The sequence below is a fragment of the Dipodomys merriami genome, unplaced genomic scaffold (assembly GCF_024711535.1).
Source record: "Dipodomys merriami isolate MVZ:Mamm:240054 unplaced genomic scaffold, mDipMer1.0.p SCAF_19, whole genome shotgun sequence".
Lineage (NCBI taxonomy): Eukaryota > Metazoa > Chordata > Mammalia > Rodentia > Heteromyidae > Dipodomys > Dipodomys merriami.
This window is the reverse complement of record NW_027203270.1, coordinates 10,552,249-10,569,180: the sequence shown is the minus strand read 5'-3', so window position 1 is coordinate 10,569,180 and position 16,932 is coordinate 10,552,249. Positions and strand designations below refer to the sequence as shown.

General features: G+C 40.2%; 1 protein-coding gene and 1 non-coding gene across 2 annotated transcripts in view; one reads left to right on the top strand and one right to left on the bottom strand.

Annotated features, from left to right (window-relative positions):
- Myo1d (myosin ID) overlaps positions 1 to 16,932 on the bottom strand; it is a 303,418-nt gene that overhangs the window by 83,053 nt on the left and 203,433 nt on the right. The gene's annotated exons all lie outside the window — the stretch shown is intronic.
- On the top strand, positions 590 to 698 carry LOC138831236 (U6 spliceosomal RNA). The gene has a single exon (XR_011373182.1). It is a non-coding gene; the product is annotated as a U6 spliceosomal RNA (small nuclear RNA).

Here is a 16,932-nt window from a genome sequence, read left to right as displayed (position 1 = left end):
AAAAAGCCGGAAGTGGCGCTGTGGCTCAAGTGGTAGAGTGCTAGCCTTGAGCTGAAGAGCTGAGGGACAGCACCCAGGCCCAGAGTTCAGGCCCCACAACCAGACCCTCCCCCCCCCCCCAAAAAAAAAATCAATTTAGCCAGGTGCCAATGGCTCACACCTGTAATCCTAGCTACTCAGGAAGCTAAGATCCGAGGACTGTGGTTCAAAGCCAGCCTGGGAAAAAAAGTCCCTGTGACACTCTAATCTCCAATTATTCACTCAAAAACCATGTGGAACTGTGGCTCTAAGTGGCAGAGTGCTGGCCTTGAGCAAAATTGCTCAGGGACAGTGCCCAGGCACTGGGTTCAAGCCCCATGACTGACAAAAAAACTATTGGGTACAAGTTGCTCATGCTTGCAATCTTAGCTACTCAGTAGCTAGAGGGTCATGGTTTGTACAGACAGAAATGTTCACTAGACTCCATCTTCAAAATAACCAGCAAAAAACTGGGCTGGATGCATGGCTCAAGTGATAGAGTGCTAGCAAGAGAAAGGCCCTGAGTTCAAACCCCAGCACTTCCAAAACTAAAATATAATACAAATAAAAAGTACTTACTTTGTGGCATCACATATACTAAAATTGGAACAATATAGAGAGGATTGGCATGTCCCCTATGCAAGGATGACATGAAAATTTGTGAAGTGTTCTATTTTTCACAAGGACCAATGGGAGACCAGAGTCAAATTAGAGATACAAGATCAACAAGAACAAGTGGTTCTGGTTGTGCACTGGTGGCTCATGCCTGTAATCCTAGCTACTCAGGAGGCTGAGATCTGAGGATCGTGGTTCAAAGCCAACTCAGGCAAGAAAGTCTTTGAAACTATCTCCAGTTAACCACCAGAAAACCTGGAAGTGGAGCTGTGGCTCAAAGTGGTAGAGTGCTAGCCTTAAGTGAAAGAGTTCAAGGACAGCGCCCAGGCCCTGAGTTCAAGCCCCATTACCAACACATACATACACCACCAATACACATATACACATACACACAGAACAAGTGGTTAGTATAGATGCTCTAGCTTTAGATGTTTTGTTTCCATTATTAATAATAATACCTCAAAAAACCAAAACAAATATGTATTTCAAAACAGACCATAGATCTAAATATAAAATGTAAAGCTATAAAACCTGTAGAAGAAAACATAAATATTTAACCTTACTTCACCAAAGAAGGACTATAAGTGGCAAATGAGCACGTGAAAAGAAATGCAAATTAAAATTAAAGCTATAGTAAGATGCTACCATAAACCCATCAGAATGGCTAAAAACAAAACAGAACAAGTAAGACCATCCCCACAATAATCACAATAATGAGGCAATGATGTTGAACAAATGGAACTCAAATATTAAGGGTGGGAATGGAAAATGGCACAGATACTGTGAAAATGGTATGGTATTTAATTCACAAAGTTAACTGCAGGATTACCATTTGACCCAGCAATTTCCCCATTAGGTATTTATCTTAGGGAAATAGAAACTTAAGCTCAAAGCTGGACACGGTGGTACACACCTGAAATCCCAGCACTTGGGATACTGAAGCACAAGTATCTTTTGTGTGTGTGTGTTTTCATATATGTTTATAAGTTAGCTCTAACTTCCACATATGAGATAAAACCTGTGCCATTTGTCTCTCTGAACCTGACTTATTTCATTTAACATAATTTTTCCATCAATTTCTAGCAGGAGTATCTTGAGTTCAAGGTCAAGTTGGACTACATAGCAAGTTCAGGACAGCGAGACTGTCTCAACCAACCAACCAACCAACCAACCAACCAACCAACCAACCAACCCCTGCCCCAATAACCCAAAGCATACTGACATAAAAGTTATACATGGATATATATAGCAAATCTTAATTTATAACTGCTCCCAAATGGAAGCAATCTGAATGTCATCAATAGGTGAATGGATAAACTGATACATCTAGAAAGATAATGGTGTTCAGCAATAGAAAGGAACTTAACAATACAAATTATCAATATGCAACATGTATAAATCTCAAAGACATTATGTTGAGTAAAAGCAGATCAGCTTAGAAGGTGACATACTTTATGATTTAATTTCTCTGAAAGCCTTCTAAGATGTTGGAGCTACTTTGTATCCTGTTGGTGGCCACTGGTTATTACAAATCAATGTGTTAAGACTCATAGACTTGCATACTACCATCATTCACAAAGTCAATTGTATTTATTATATATAAATTTAAAATATTAATTATTATTTTTTTGGGGGGGGCCCAATCGTGGGGCCTGAACTCTGGGCCTGGGCGCTGTCCCTCAGCTCTTCAGCTCAAGGCGAGCACTCTACCACTTGAACCACAGCGCCACTTCCGGCTTTATATATATAAATTTAAAAGATATGGTTCTCCTTTCTTTTTTTTTTTCCAGTCATGGGACTTGAACTCAGGGCCTAGGCACTGTTCCTGTGCTTTTTTGTTCAAGGCTAGCACTCTACCACCTGAGCTGCAGCGCCACTTCTGGCTTTTTCTATGTATGTAGTACCAAGGAAAACCCAGGATTTTATGCATGCTAGGCAAGCACTCTACCACTAAGCCAACTTCCCAGCCTTAAAAGATATGGTTCTCTAGTTGTTTTGGCCCCAAGACATTATACTTTGGCTCAGAAGACAAAAGCTGGAGAGCTTTATCTTAGTTTTATGTTCTGTTACATTAAATACCAAAGTGCCAGCTCCTGTTACTGGTGCCATCAGAAGGGTAGGCAATACATGCAGACAAAGTATCTACTGGGTAATGGCACAGTGCAGCACCTGGGTTGGGGCTGGACCTAGCAAAGATATTCACGATATAAATCTTGCTCTTAAGGATCCATATCCAGCTGGATTTGTGGCAGAGAAAACATCAAACCACAGAAGAACACTTAAACTGTTATATATCTGGAAGGCCACACATTTTGCAGGTAAAGACACTGCAGCTCAAGGTTAGCTAATTGGCAAATTACCTTGAAACTAGAAATCAGGCTGTGGACTAACCTATGTTCTATTACTCTAGACTCTCTCTCTCTTTCTCTCTCTCTCTCTCTCTCTCTCTCTCTCTCTCTCTTTCTGTGTATACATGTGTACCTTTGGTATAGGGGACTGAAGTTAGGGCCTCATGCAAGCTAGGTAAGCATGCTACTACTGAGTTATAGTCCTGTCCTATCATACTGCCTTTTTCGATTTCAAATATCATGTGTAAATGAATATAAGCTGCATACATAAGTACTCATATGAATAGATTTCCATATGAAGTGAGTTCTTAGGTTGCTTTTAATGAATGTCAAGGTCAGTGCTTAATGGAGAGAATGGAATAAATTAAAAAAAATTGGAAATCAACACTGTATATCATGGGCTTTCTGAGGCCATTGGTAAGACAATATAGCAATTTTTCTGCCACTTAGATGTATTGCATCCAGATGATTTTTATGATTAAATTAAAAATATCATTTTCATTTAAAAAAACATTTTATGCCTAAGCTGCTTCACTCTCACTTGATTACTTTATTTGTGAAATCCAAAATTGAATTTATGCAGCACTTCATGGGAAAGCTTGATTAAAGCCTAATAAAATGAGAATTATACTAGCAGTAACTGCCAGTGCCTCCCAGGAGTGTTAGTTGTGGGGCCTGGGAGAGGAGTGGAGGTGGTATGAGAGGCGGTATGAACCTGAAACCAGAGGATTACTGCCGAGACAGCCCTTCCTCAGCCACTACCTAGCCCCAGGGTGTGGGCTCCTCCTCCTTCCTTTCTCTATTCCTGTCAGGGAGTCTTTTCCTGTGGTGGATAGGATTTAATTCATGTGTAACCCAGATCTCTGGACACGTCAAATCCAGAAAGAGCAATACCACATTTGCTCTCCTACACAAAAATGGAAGGTCGCCTTTGTCCTGAGGCAGGACACACAGAGCCAGGGAAGTCTCCTTTTGTTCTGGAGCAGATGGTGAGTAGGGAGAGTGGTGGGTTAAAGGCAACCTAGGTTTGACGCCCAGTTCAGTCCACATGAGGTCAAGTATAATATCCTGACACTTCTGTCTTGTCTTCTGTTAAGGAAGGATAATAGCAGGTGCCTTCACTACCCACAGGATTGTGGTGTGAGTCAGATGGTAGTAGCTCAGGTTCTAAAAAGGAAAAAAAGAGCAAAATCCTCCCCCACCCCCTGGACCTACAAGGAGTTTACATTCTAAGTGAAGATACCGGACAGCAAGCTTTACAAGTTAGTGTTTAGAAACTTGGAAATACTGAATGGGAAGGGACGCTGCTCAACATCTCTGGGCAGCTCCAACACACAGTTCTGCTGAACAAAGAAAACTACCCACTGCTAATAGTCACCTCCTTGTTTTTCAGTCTATGGAATGGGGGCTATGTGAGGATCCATCTGAACCTCCTTCTTTGCCTTTGAAGATTTGTTCAGGGTATACAGTCTCTGACTATAACCCATCTTGGTTCTCCCAAAAAGGAGGACAGAAATCCCATACAAGTGGACAAGTCTGAGGAGTGATAGTGTCCACCTTTGTAGCAGATTATGTGGGGGTACATGTGAGGGAGCAGAGTGCACTAGAGAAAAATCTCTAAATTGCATTCACATTTATGAAATGAGCACATAACAGGCCACCATCAGAAAAAAGAAGTGATTCTGAAAGATATAATTGTGATAAACTGAATATATCTCTGGAAGTAGTAATAGAATAAGATACTACAGAAAATTAAAGAAATTAGATTGCTTGATGTCAGAAAGATTTGACTTTTAAGATAAAAGGCCCTCAATTGCATCTAGAAGAAACCCCCAAATTTCTAGAATGACAGGAAAAAAATATTTAAACATCTAGCACAAGAAGTTATTTACATAGGAAAATAAAATTCGTTTACTTTTTTACTTTTTGAGACAGGGTCTAGCAATGTAGCCCAGACTGATCTGGAACCCTCAATCCTCCTTAGTCTCCTGAATGGCTGAGATTATAGATAAGGACCACCACATCCAGCCTTACTTGCTTCCTTAAAAAAATGTTTCTTCTATCTGAAATTGTAAGGAAGAATGAGGAAGGGGAGATAAAGGAAACATTAATTTTGCCATCATTTACAGAAAGAGCTAAGTAAATCCATTTTTTTTGTAGGCGCTGATAAAGAAATATCAATTTAAATGCCTAACAGAACCAATATTAAATTAAGAATATATAACCCTCTATAGTAAAAGGAAAATAAATAAAATTTAATTGATTTAATACCTAGAAAAATTAGGAAGCAATGTGGGAATATGAAAAATAACATTAAAAATAAAATTTAAAAAACATGATTAAATTTAAGAAAAATACTGTTTCTTTGAGATGTAAATAGAAGGAAGACACAGATGAGCTTAACAAAAAAATTCCACTCTTCTCTGTAAAATACAATGTAGTCAAAACAAAAAGGTATGAAAGATAAAAAAATAAATAAAAAGATGGTTGGATAAGTTGGGAAGCTGAGGTAGGAAGATTCCTCAAACCCTGGAGTTTGAGACCCAATCTGGGCACCATATGGAACCCTTGTCACAAACAAATAATCAAGCAAGCAAACCAACCAGCCATTCAAAAGGGGGATGGGAATAGTAACAAAAAATGTAAAATCCAGTCAGGCCCTAGTGGCTCACACTTGTAATCCTAGCTACTCAGGAGGCTGAGATCTGAGGATCATAGTTTTGAAGCCAGCTCTGGTAAGAAAGTCTGTGAGACTCTTATCTCCAATTACCCACTAGAGAAATGGAAGTGGAGTTGGGGCTCAAAGTGGTAGAGGGCTAGTCTTGAATAAAATAGCTCTGGGCAGTACCCAGGCCCTGAGTTCAAGCCCCACAACTGACAAAAAAAGTAAAATCTAAGTCAAAAGACATAATGCTTTCTTGTTTTATACTATCAAAAATATAACTTTATAAGCCACTAGTCTTTATTAAATGCCATAATATTAATATATAAGGCAAAAATGGTGAGAAAACAAGAAACAGACTGGATCATTTTGTGCTCACTATTTAGTGAACTACCAGCCTTTGGTTGTCCAAGTGGATAAAAAGGTATGAGGGCAGTGAGTCTGAATAACCAATAGTTGTGTGAGTTATGGAATTCTGCTCACATTTACTATGGTCTCTGAGACATTTATGTAGGAAAGAACACTTTCCTGCCAATTACAAGTAAGTAATACGTCACTTATATTCTACAACCATAGTGCAGTACAAGTTTAAATCTACAACAAAGGGTTAACAACTTTATTATTGACAATTAAAACAAAAATGAGGCCTGGTTCTGGTAGCTTATACCTGTAATCCTACCTACTCAGGAGGCTGAGATCTGAGGATCAAAGTTCCAAGCCAGTCTACGCAGGAAAGTTGGTGAGACTCTTATCTCCAATAAATTATCGAAAAAGGCCAGAAATCGAGTTGTGGCTCAAGTGGTAGAGTATTATCTTTGAGCAAAAAAATCACAGGGAATGTGTTCAGACCCTGACTTCAAGCCCCAGGACCAGCACAAAGAAGAAAACACAACTAACTTGCTTCTGTAAGCAACTCCTGCTTCCTCAAGCAAATATAGATATTGAAGATATTAATAAGAAAGAGATTTTATAGATCAATACTTATAAGATACAGCCAAAGCTAAATCCAGAAAATATATATGGCCTGAAAAAGAAATCCACCCACTTGGGTTTTTTTTTTTTTTGCTAATTCTGAGGATTGAACTTAAGACCTTGCACATACTATGCTAGCACTCTACCTGCCATTCAGTTATATTTGCAGCTCCCAACACATCAAGCAGGAAAGAAGTTAATAAAATGAAAAAGACAAAAATACATTGATAAAGATCTGGTTCTTAGAAAAAAAACCCAACAAACAAAACAAGCCCTGGGCAAGAGTGTTATCAAGGAAAACACAAGGCAAACCCATAAATTTAATGTTATAGATCAAAAAGGAAGCTTACAGAAAAGTTAAAAAACAACAACAAAAAAATAAAAACCACTTTTCAGCATACCACCAGGCACAGATTATATTGTCATAGGCAAACTCTCAAAGCCTAGGTAGGTACTTTAATTCTTATGCTACTTAAAGAACAAGACTACTTGATTCATATCCTTAGTTCCTATCTATTGCTGCAAAACTATGTGTTTAGGTACACTGTCACAGAAGGTCAGGGCTAGGATGATAGATTGACAGAGTCCATTGAAACTGCATGTCTCATTGCTTGTCTTTTATTGCCTCATGTTCCCCTTCACCCCTTTACATTTCTGTCTTTGTGTATCCATAGGCACACTTTCAATGAAAACAGGGCCTAGAAAATGACAGCTGCAAATCCTCAATCCTCAAAATTAGTTTCAAGAAGCCATGGATTTCTGGAGAGTGTGAACCACAGGAAAAAGCTTTTGACAGTTTGACACAAGATTCTAATAATAGAATAGGCCATGTGCTCTTGTTGCTTTAAATTAATCCCTCAAGTGATTAACAGCTTCGTTAAAGCCATCAAGGATGGCCCAGGATGAGAGCTCTGTCTCTTTCGCAATGCTGTGTGTTTCCTTCCCATTTTGGGGCATCATTGGTCTGGTTTTACTCTGTGTTCTAGTCAGAAGATCTCATCTCTCTCTTTTGGCTGCATGTCTAAGGTCCTTCAGTAAGTTGGGGGTTTCTCCCTGACTAGAGCTATGTCTGAACCACAATGGGCTTTCATGATACTGCAGTGTCATTTAATTTCTCCAGGTAACTTACGTGTGTTTTGATATATACACTACCGTTTTAGATTTTCTAGTGTCTATTTCAGTTCCTCCTCCTCCTCCTCTTCCTCTTCTTCCTCCTCCCTCTTGCTTTTGCTCAAGGTTAGCACTCTACCAATTGAACCACAGTGCCATTTCTGGCCTTTTCTGTTTATGTGGTAGTGAGGAATCGAACCTAGGGCTTTATGCATGCTAGGCAAGCATTCTACTACTAAGCCATATTCCCAGCCCTCTTCTTCAGTTCTTTGGTTTGACTCCAGAGTTATATTTGGGCTCTTTTGATCTTAATTAACAAATTGATTTGGCCACTTTTCAAAGGAAAATATTCTGTTCATTCTGTTTTCCATACAGAAACTTGGAATCTTCTTGTACTGGTTTTTTGTAAGATGTTCAGTGACTATTTCTCTTTGTCTTTCTGTTCTCTATCCATTTGACTCATTCCAGCTTCCTTCTTTTCTCTCCATCCAAATGTTCCTTCATTATTCCCTGCTTCAACTTGATATAAATCAGAAAACTTAACCGTGCTGGGTCATTATGAAAATAACTCAGGGTTTGGGATAACAGTCTATCTCTTTACTACCAGCACTCAGGAGCAACCAGTGCCTTGGGTCACCATTAAGCAGGCTGACTGGCCTAAAGTGTCTCCACTATAAGCATCCTAGAGAGGACATGTACAGACACTCTAGTCAGTGTCTGGTTCTAGCCCTACCAGCTCTCATGTCAGACAAGTGTTAGGAGGTTCCAATGATTCTAATCTTCTTTCTGTTGTTAATAACACATCATAGGGAAAGTTAAAAATAAGAGGTTTATTCTAATAGTTCTGGTCCAAAGTTTTGGGGCTGCATCTGGTGTTGGCCTTCCTGCAGGCAGAGTCTGAGACAGCACAGTGTTATCATGGTAAGAAAGTACATGCGTATGTGAGCATAATTTTGGTCTTTCTCTCTTCTGAAAAAGCACCAGTCTGCAACATGGGCTCCATGCTGGTACCTTTGTCTAGTCATAATCATCTCCCAAAGTCTCTGCTTTTAACCATCATACTCAATTATGCTTTCATCCTCTAAAACACTCACAATGGGGATTAGATTCCCATGTGAGTTTCAGAGGTGGGTAAATGGATTCAAAGCATAGTACTGAGTAACCCTCAATTGCTGAGCAGTAGGCTTAGCCTCTTTTCAGCTGACATCTAGGACATTGAGAAGCAAACTGGACCTATTGTGCCCTTTCTACATTCTTGCCCCATAGAATCTGTGACCACAAGAAAATGGTGGTTGTTTATGTCAATGAGTCAGGAGTGGTTTGTTACACAGCAATAGGAACCATAATGAAAACATGGACTACTTTGTCTTTGGGAAGTGAGTAGGAGCTGGAAGAGTATTGTGTCTGCAGGGGGAATCTAACAGGTTCCCAGGAGGGTTATGTGGAGGCCACAAGGAAGGGGAGGAAAATGTGATTTCAGGCTGGAGGAAATGGTACCCTGGTTATGAAAGGCCAGAAAATTTGACAGCACTGTTGTTGACAGAAGGTAGAGAAGAAATGAACTAAACAAGTGTGATGATCCAGATAAGGAGATTTCTAGCCAGAATAATGGAAGTACCATCTGGCTTCTTGCTGTCTATGAAAAAAAAATTAGAGGGAAGAGATGATGCTAATAAAGAACTGTTCGTCTTTCATGCAAAATTTAGAGGAAATATAAAGAAGCCCGCAATTGCAGGGCTTGAAAATAAAGCTGTTTCTTATTCCCAGCTTCTCCAGATGGCAAATGATTCTCAAATTAAGAAATGGTTTCAGGGCAATGGATCAAATCCAGAGTAGGACTGTAAGATCCTTTGTTACACCCTCAGAAAGATCTAAAGCATTGCTTCAAAGAATCTTCCAGAAAGATGAAAGGCTCTCTAAAAATCTTCAGGGTATGCTTTATGAGTTTTCTCCATGGACAACAGTGCTCCACAGTCTTGAGGGTCTTGTCCAATGTAGCTCACAAGGAATTTAAGGAATAGGAGCATATTTTGAGTTGTGTATTTTTTGGAATGAAACGGGTTATAAATACACAGGGTTTCAAAGGAGCGGACCAAAGACTTTAGATCAGAGTGAAAAGGACAGAGATATTGCAGAATGCAGAGAGGAATCTGGATTCAGGTCCTGTGAGCAGGACACAGATCAGGAAGGCTGATCACAAACACAGATGGCCAGCCACTGTGATGTGTCTTCCATTTCTCCCCTCTGTGAGCAGGGCTGTCCACTGTGAATGTCCCTCCTCCCCACCCCCAGTCTATGGGGGAGACAACTTGTCAGTTTAGTTCACAGGTCTTCATACTAAAGAGCTCTACTTGAGGAGGGGCACCTGGGCTAAATTAGATGATGAGACTCTGGCCCTCAGCTATGAATCTGATATGATCAGGGAATCAGACTTTTGGAGAGCATCTTGGGAGCAGGGATTACATTTTTTTTTTTTTGAGATCGGGTTTTTTTTTTTTTTTTTTTTTGGGTCCAGTTGTGGGGCCTGAACTCTGGGCCTGGGCACTGTCCCTCAGCTCTTCAGCTCAAGGCTAGCGCTCTACCACTTGAGCCACAGCGCCACTTCTGGCTTTTTTCTTTTTGCTTATGTGGTGCTGAGGAATCGAACCCAGGTCCTCATGCATGCAAGACAAACACTCTACCACTGAGCCACCTTCCCAGCCCTTGAGATAGGGTTTCAGTATGTAGCCCTGTCAGATCCTCCTGCCTCAGCCTCCTGAGTGCTGGAATTATGAGCATGTGTGAATGTGCATGACACACCTCAAATTGAATTTACCTGTTACTTAAAAATGACTTTAACCCTTAAAAAGGGGGGTTGAAAATGCTCTACCCTGAACTAAAGTCCCAGCCCCATGCTTCCCTCCCTCCTTCAGCACTAAGTTCTAACCTGGGGGAATGCATTCTAAATATCAGAGAAATGTAAATTTAAAAAAATTAGTGGCACTGTGGAGCAATTGCAGGGTTTTTTTTTTGTTGTTGTTGTTTTTTTTGCTTGCTAGGCAGGTGCTCTACCACCAAAGCCACTCTTACCTACCTACCAATAACCACCTACCTACCAATAACCACCTACCACAGGGTACACTGTAGAGGAATTATAACATGTTCACAAATTGACATTCTGACATTCCTCCCATTGAAGAACAGGACCTATGTCCTCCCCATTTTATTTGGGCTGACTAAATATTTGCTTTAATCCAATAACATACAACAGAAATGAAGCCATGTAAATTCTAATGTTAGTTCATAAAGCAAAGCAACACCCACTTACTTCAACAGGATACTAAATACCTAAATACTAAGTACAGGAGGTACACACCTGTAATTCTAGTACTTGGGAGGTAGAAGCAGGAGGATCTCAAGTTCAAGGCCAGCTGTGGCTACAGATTGAGAATCTATCTCAAAAAAATAAAAGGAAAAAGTGGGCCTTTTCAGAGGTCTCTATGTCTGAGGAAGCATCTTTAAGAGCCTTAGGAAAATTCCAGTTGCAGTCTTTATGCCCTTCAGCCCAGTGTCTGCTACTGAAGGGAGTGAGCTTCCCAGTGAATCTGGCCTCCAGCCCTTGAGCCCCCATTCTCATGTCTCCCAAGATGAGTCCTTAGATATGGAAGCAGAAACCCATCTGCTTGTCTCTTTCCAAATTTCTAGAATAAGACCCCATGGCCACACTAAAATGCTTGTGTTTATAAGTTTGGGATAGTCTCTTGTGCAGTAACAGTGACCAGATCACAGAGAAATTTTACTTTCTTAGTGCTGGGGACTGAAACCAGAGACTTACACATGCTAGGCACATGCTCTACCAGTGATCTATACCCCAGCCTCAATAGAGAACTCCTAGTTTTATTTTATTTATTTATTTTTATTGGTCATGGGGCTTGAACTCTGGGCCTGGGCACTGTCCCTCAGGCTCTTTAGCTCAAGGCTAGTGCTCTACCTCTTGAGCCACAGCACCACTTCTGGCTTTTTCTGTTTATGTGGTGCTGAGGAATCAAACCCAGGGCCTCATGCATGCGAGGCAAGCACTCTACCACTGAGTCACCTTCCCAGCCCAAGAGTACTCCTAATTTTAAAAATATATGATAGAAAGAATGAACACTTTGAGACAACTAAGTATTCATACAAATACTACATTCAATACTTTTTTTGCCAGTCCTGGGGCTTGAACTCAGGGCCTGGGCACTGTCCCTGAGCTTCTTTTGCTCAAGTGTAGCATTCTACCACTTGCCACAGCACCACTTCCGGCTTTTCTGTTAATGTGGTACTGAGGAATGGAACCCAGGGCTTCATGCATGGTAGGCAAGCACTCTACCACTAAGCCACATTGCCAGCACCATTTTTTTTTTTAACATGCCAGGTTAACACTTTTAAAAACTGTATTTTGGGCCAGGCACCAGTAGCTCATGCCTGTAATCCTAGATACTTAGAGGAGTCTGATATCTGATATCTGTGGCTTGTGGTTTGAAGACAGCACAGGCAGGAAAGTCCACAAGACTTATCTCTAAACACCCAAAAAGCTGGAAGTGTAGCTGTGGCTCAAGTAGTAGAGTGCTGGCCTTCAGCAAAGAAGTTCTGGGACAGCACCCAGGCCCTGAGTCCAAGCTCCAGGACCAGCACAAACAAACCAACTTCCTATATTTTGGAACTATTTTCCAACTTAATTAAACAGAATAAAGTTATTATTTTACTTTCTTAGGGACTCAAAAATACTATGATGAACAGTAATCCATAAAAATGCTTTAAAACAGTGTGTCTTCAGGGCCACTGGAGTCCAAAGACCACACTCTGGACCACATACTCCCAGATGAACACTATGTCTGAAGCATGTGGCATCTTAATGGTGAAATAAAATCCTACTGCACAAAACATAGGGCCATGAGCAATATTGAAAATATTGCCTCTGACCCAACATAATCGACTTTATACATAAATGTGTGTTAAGGGTCTAGTAATATAGATCAATATTACTCAGGTCAATGAAAGTAATTGTAATCAACTGATTAAAGGGCTAAATTTACATTGTCGATTGACAAGGCCTTTCAACCCTTGATTTCAACAAATTTATGAAAGCCACTCAGTAAAGCCCTTTAGTAAGTTTCTGAGTCCAATCTCACTGTACTGAATAAATAACATCTTCACGCCCATCTTCAATTTCCTCTAAACATTGCACATTCTTGCAGGAATCAAGGGCACCATCAAGAAAATTTACAATTGAGATAATGTTCTCACTGCAAATGAACTTTGTATTTTATGAAATTAAAGAGAAATTCCTCTAAAGAGCGGTGCCGGAAGCTTGGTCTGCTATAACCTTGTCTATTAGTTTAAATGCTTGAATCTTTCCTTATATGGCAAGTACTTCCTTTGGAGTAAGCAAATTTAGCTTTTCCATATTTAGACTAAATTTGTCTACTAGAAAGGGGGTTAGAATCTACTAGCGCATGGAAAATTGTCTTCTTTTTAATGAACACCTTAGATAGGCCTACTGTAGGTCTTTTTAGTAGAATATCAGGTAGTTTAGGATTGGGGATTTGCCTTACGACTTGCAATTCAGTACAATGGTTTTGTGAAAAACTGAATTTTAATTGCAAAAAGTCTGCTCTGAGGAAAATAGCTCAAGAAAACACTAGATTTTGAGACCAAGTCATCTTGGAATTGAAGTAAATCTCTGAGTCTCCGGCACTTTCAGCTTCCATTATAATGCAACCACCAATGTGCCTGCCTGTGGCAGAGAGCTTCCCTTTTAATTACTGCTTCAGATTTATTGTTGTAAGCTTGAGAACCGGATAATCAAATTCATCACCAGGGTACATGAATAAGACAGATGGCCCAAGAGGGTGTTCCTTTAGAAAAAGCACACAAAGTTTAGTGCTTAAACCCTGTCACATCTACTCTGACTACTGAGAAAGTGTACACATCCTTCTACTTATATTCTGATAGTGGCTCATTTGGGCCAGTGGCTCTCAGCCATGGCTACATATTAGAGTCACTTGGGTATTTACTTTATTTGCTTTGGGACTGGCCTAGGTATATACAGTTTATAAAAGCTTCTTGAGTGATTCTAATTGTATAAAGCCATTGATTTAGATGAAACTATGAGGTAATTGGATCCTAGATAGTCAAATTACTATTTTGCAAAGATAATTGTTTTACTAATTGAATCCAGTTTTATCTCGATTTTAAATTTATTTTTTTCTCTCTTAAAATACCAACTTAATTAAGCTGCTTTTCTTATTGGTCTTCTAATTGACTTTTTTTCTAACATTACAAAGTAATGACTTTCAATGCAAAAAGATTATTCACTCATTGTTTTAGCTTCACTGTCCTTATCCTATATTTGCCAACAAATTGACTCTGTGTACCCTGGCTCCTGTTTATTTAGGTGTGAAGTGTGATTTTTTTTTTCATTGCATCTTGGTCATATTGCATTATGAGTTTCATTTTGATCATATTGTAGTATGAAACTGTATCATATTAAAACTTCTATTTTAGCAGTTCTCTGTTAAAAATGGGTCAGTAGGGAAAGTGGTAGGCACTGTTTTACTGCTGGTGCAAGTCCAGACTCCCAATTTGGCTTCCACTGCCTGCCCTGGTGGGTTCCTGAGGAACTTCACAATCTCCAGGAGGGGAAGGGAATCTGGATGTCTTGCTCAGTCTCCACTGGTCAATGGAATGGGTAGTATCAGAACCCTAGAATCCACCTGGGAGTCCTGCACACTCTCAGCAGGGGTCTTGGAGAAGGTACTTTTTACTGTTTTTTCATTCAATTTTTTTTTTTTTTTGTGAGGGTCCGGTTGTGGGGTCTGAACTCTGGCCCTGGACGGTGTCCCTGAGCTCTTCAGCTCAAGGCTAGCACACTACCACTTGAGCCACAGCGCCACTTCCGGCTTTTTTCTTTTTGCTTATGTGGTGCTGAGGAATCGAACCCAGGGCCTCAGGCATGCAAGGCAAGCGCTCTACCACTGAGCCACCTTCCCAGCCCTTTCATTCAATTTTTGATGATGGGAGCTGGAGGTTTCTTCTTCTCTTACCTTGCTGCTTCCTTGTTCTGTGGTGAGAGGAAATAAGTTTTTCTTCTGTTTGTTTTTGCTCCTGGTGTTCCATTCCAGGATATATAGGTGGTAAATTTTTTAAAAAAGATTTGGAAAGAGCTACCTAAATCCCAGGCACTTCACTGTATATTAGGTTTTGAGTACCAAGAACACTAGTTGGTCTACCTCTTCTCTACAGCTTTCAGATCATCTTGTGTTTGTTTTTTATAATATGATGTCCAGGGGATTTAGCTGTAGCTAGCTAGTGAGTTGAACAGGAAGAGATACATCTATTTGAACTGGAAGGCCCAGGTCTTTGCTCTAGATTATGCGTGCATATAGACTAGAAAAACCTTCTTATTTCCCAGGGGAGTTTATAATGTAGTGGATAAGCTATTCATAGTGGTTGGAGGCTTGAGGCTCAGCTGGGGAGAAGAAGCTAACTGCAACTTTCTCTTTAAAATTGTCAAATGCCAATGTCAAGCTCAAACTTCCCTCTGGGAATAGGCACTTGCCCAGGGAAAGTACCACATAGAGTCTCCTGGAGGGCCCATGAGGACCACATACTTGATCTGGACAAAAGAAACTTATCACCTTAGCCTAACTACTCTTCCTTCTCAGGGCTTTCTCAATGGTGTGCAACAAGCCACACCATCTCCCAAGCCCCAAAGTGACCACAAGTATACAGCCATGAAAGGTCACAGGCTGTGGCTATCTTGCTGGGCTCTGAACCTGGCACTGCTTCTCCTTAATTTTGTCGTTGGATAATCCTGAATGAGGCTCGTTCCTCAGTTTATTCAATTGCAAGTGGGCGTCTAATACTGTTTATCTCATAGGAGTAATGACAAAATGATCTAGATTACTACATGAGGAAACTAAATTAGTGCACACAGAAAATAGTCAAAAGAATGTTACCTTGAATTAAGGATGACTCAGAAATCTCTTGTCTCTTCTTTCCATTTCTGTATCTACTAAGATTATTTCAAGTCTCTGAAACTATATTTTACCACCTCTTCCCATTTCAGTCTTGCTACTTTGCATTGCCAAAAGTAGTGGAACACTACTTTAAGAATTTGGACACAGAAATGGAAGGACGAAGGAAGAACAAATGCAGCATTGGTACTCATTAGACACTATGTTGAAAATGAACTATACAACTTGTGGGTAGGGCTAGGAGGCAAAAAATGGGAGAAAGTAAGGGAAGGGGTGACATTATCCAACAAATATACTCATTACCTGACTTATGTAATTGTAACCCCTCTGTACAAATCTTTATAACAACAACAACCATAAGAATTTGGAAACTGAGCATCAGGGGCTTATGTTTGTAATCCTCACTAACATCCTGGAAAGCTAAAAATGAAAAGATCATAGCTTGAGTCCTGCCTAAGCAGAAAGGTTAAGGAGACCCTTTTCAAGCCATAACTGGGCATGATGGTGTGTGCCCATTATCCCAAGCCACATAGGAGGCTGAGACTGGGAGGATTGTGTCAGGATAGTCAGGGCAGAAAAGTCCTTGATACACTGTGGAAGAAAAGTTGGATGCGGTTGCACATAGCTGTGATCTCAGTGACATTGGGAAGCCTATAATAGGTGAATCATGTCTAAGCAGGAAGAGAGATGCTATCCTAAAAAGAACCAGTGAAAAACAACTTGGAGGTATGGCTCAGTGGTAAGGTACCAGTCTAGCAAGTGGGAGGTCTTGAGTTCAAACTCACTACTGCAAACAATACAAACTCCCAACCAGAATAGCAACAAAAATTTTCAGGAAAAATGCTCACCAAAGTCCAGTGCAGAAAAACACACAAGTGTACACTTACAGACTCTTAAAAACCTTCCTTGTCTTGAAAGCCTTTCCAACCCACTCTGTGCTTTCTTGTGGTATTTCCTGAATACTTTTGCTTGAACATAGAAAAAGCTGTGTGGTGATAACATTGTTTCCCCTCTAAGACTATGACATATAAACTCCTGCCTTAAGCATTCAGTCTATGGTATGTTGATATAGGAGCATGAGCAGACTCTAAGTGTCCACACTAGATGGTTCTCTGGAAAGCCAACTGTTGATTAGGCCTCTCCATTTTAGATTCCCCAGCCACAACACACAAAACCTGCTTAAGACTGAAATTATTTCTACACTCCTGTAATA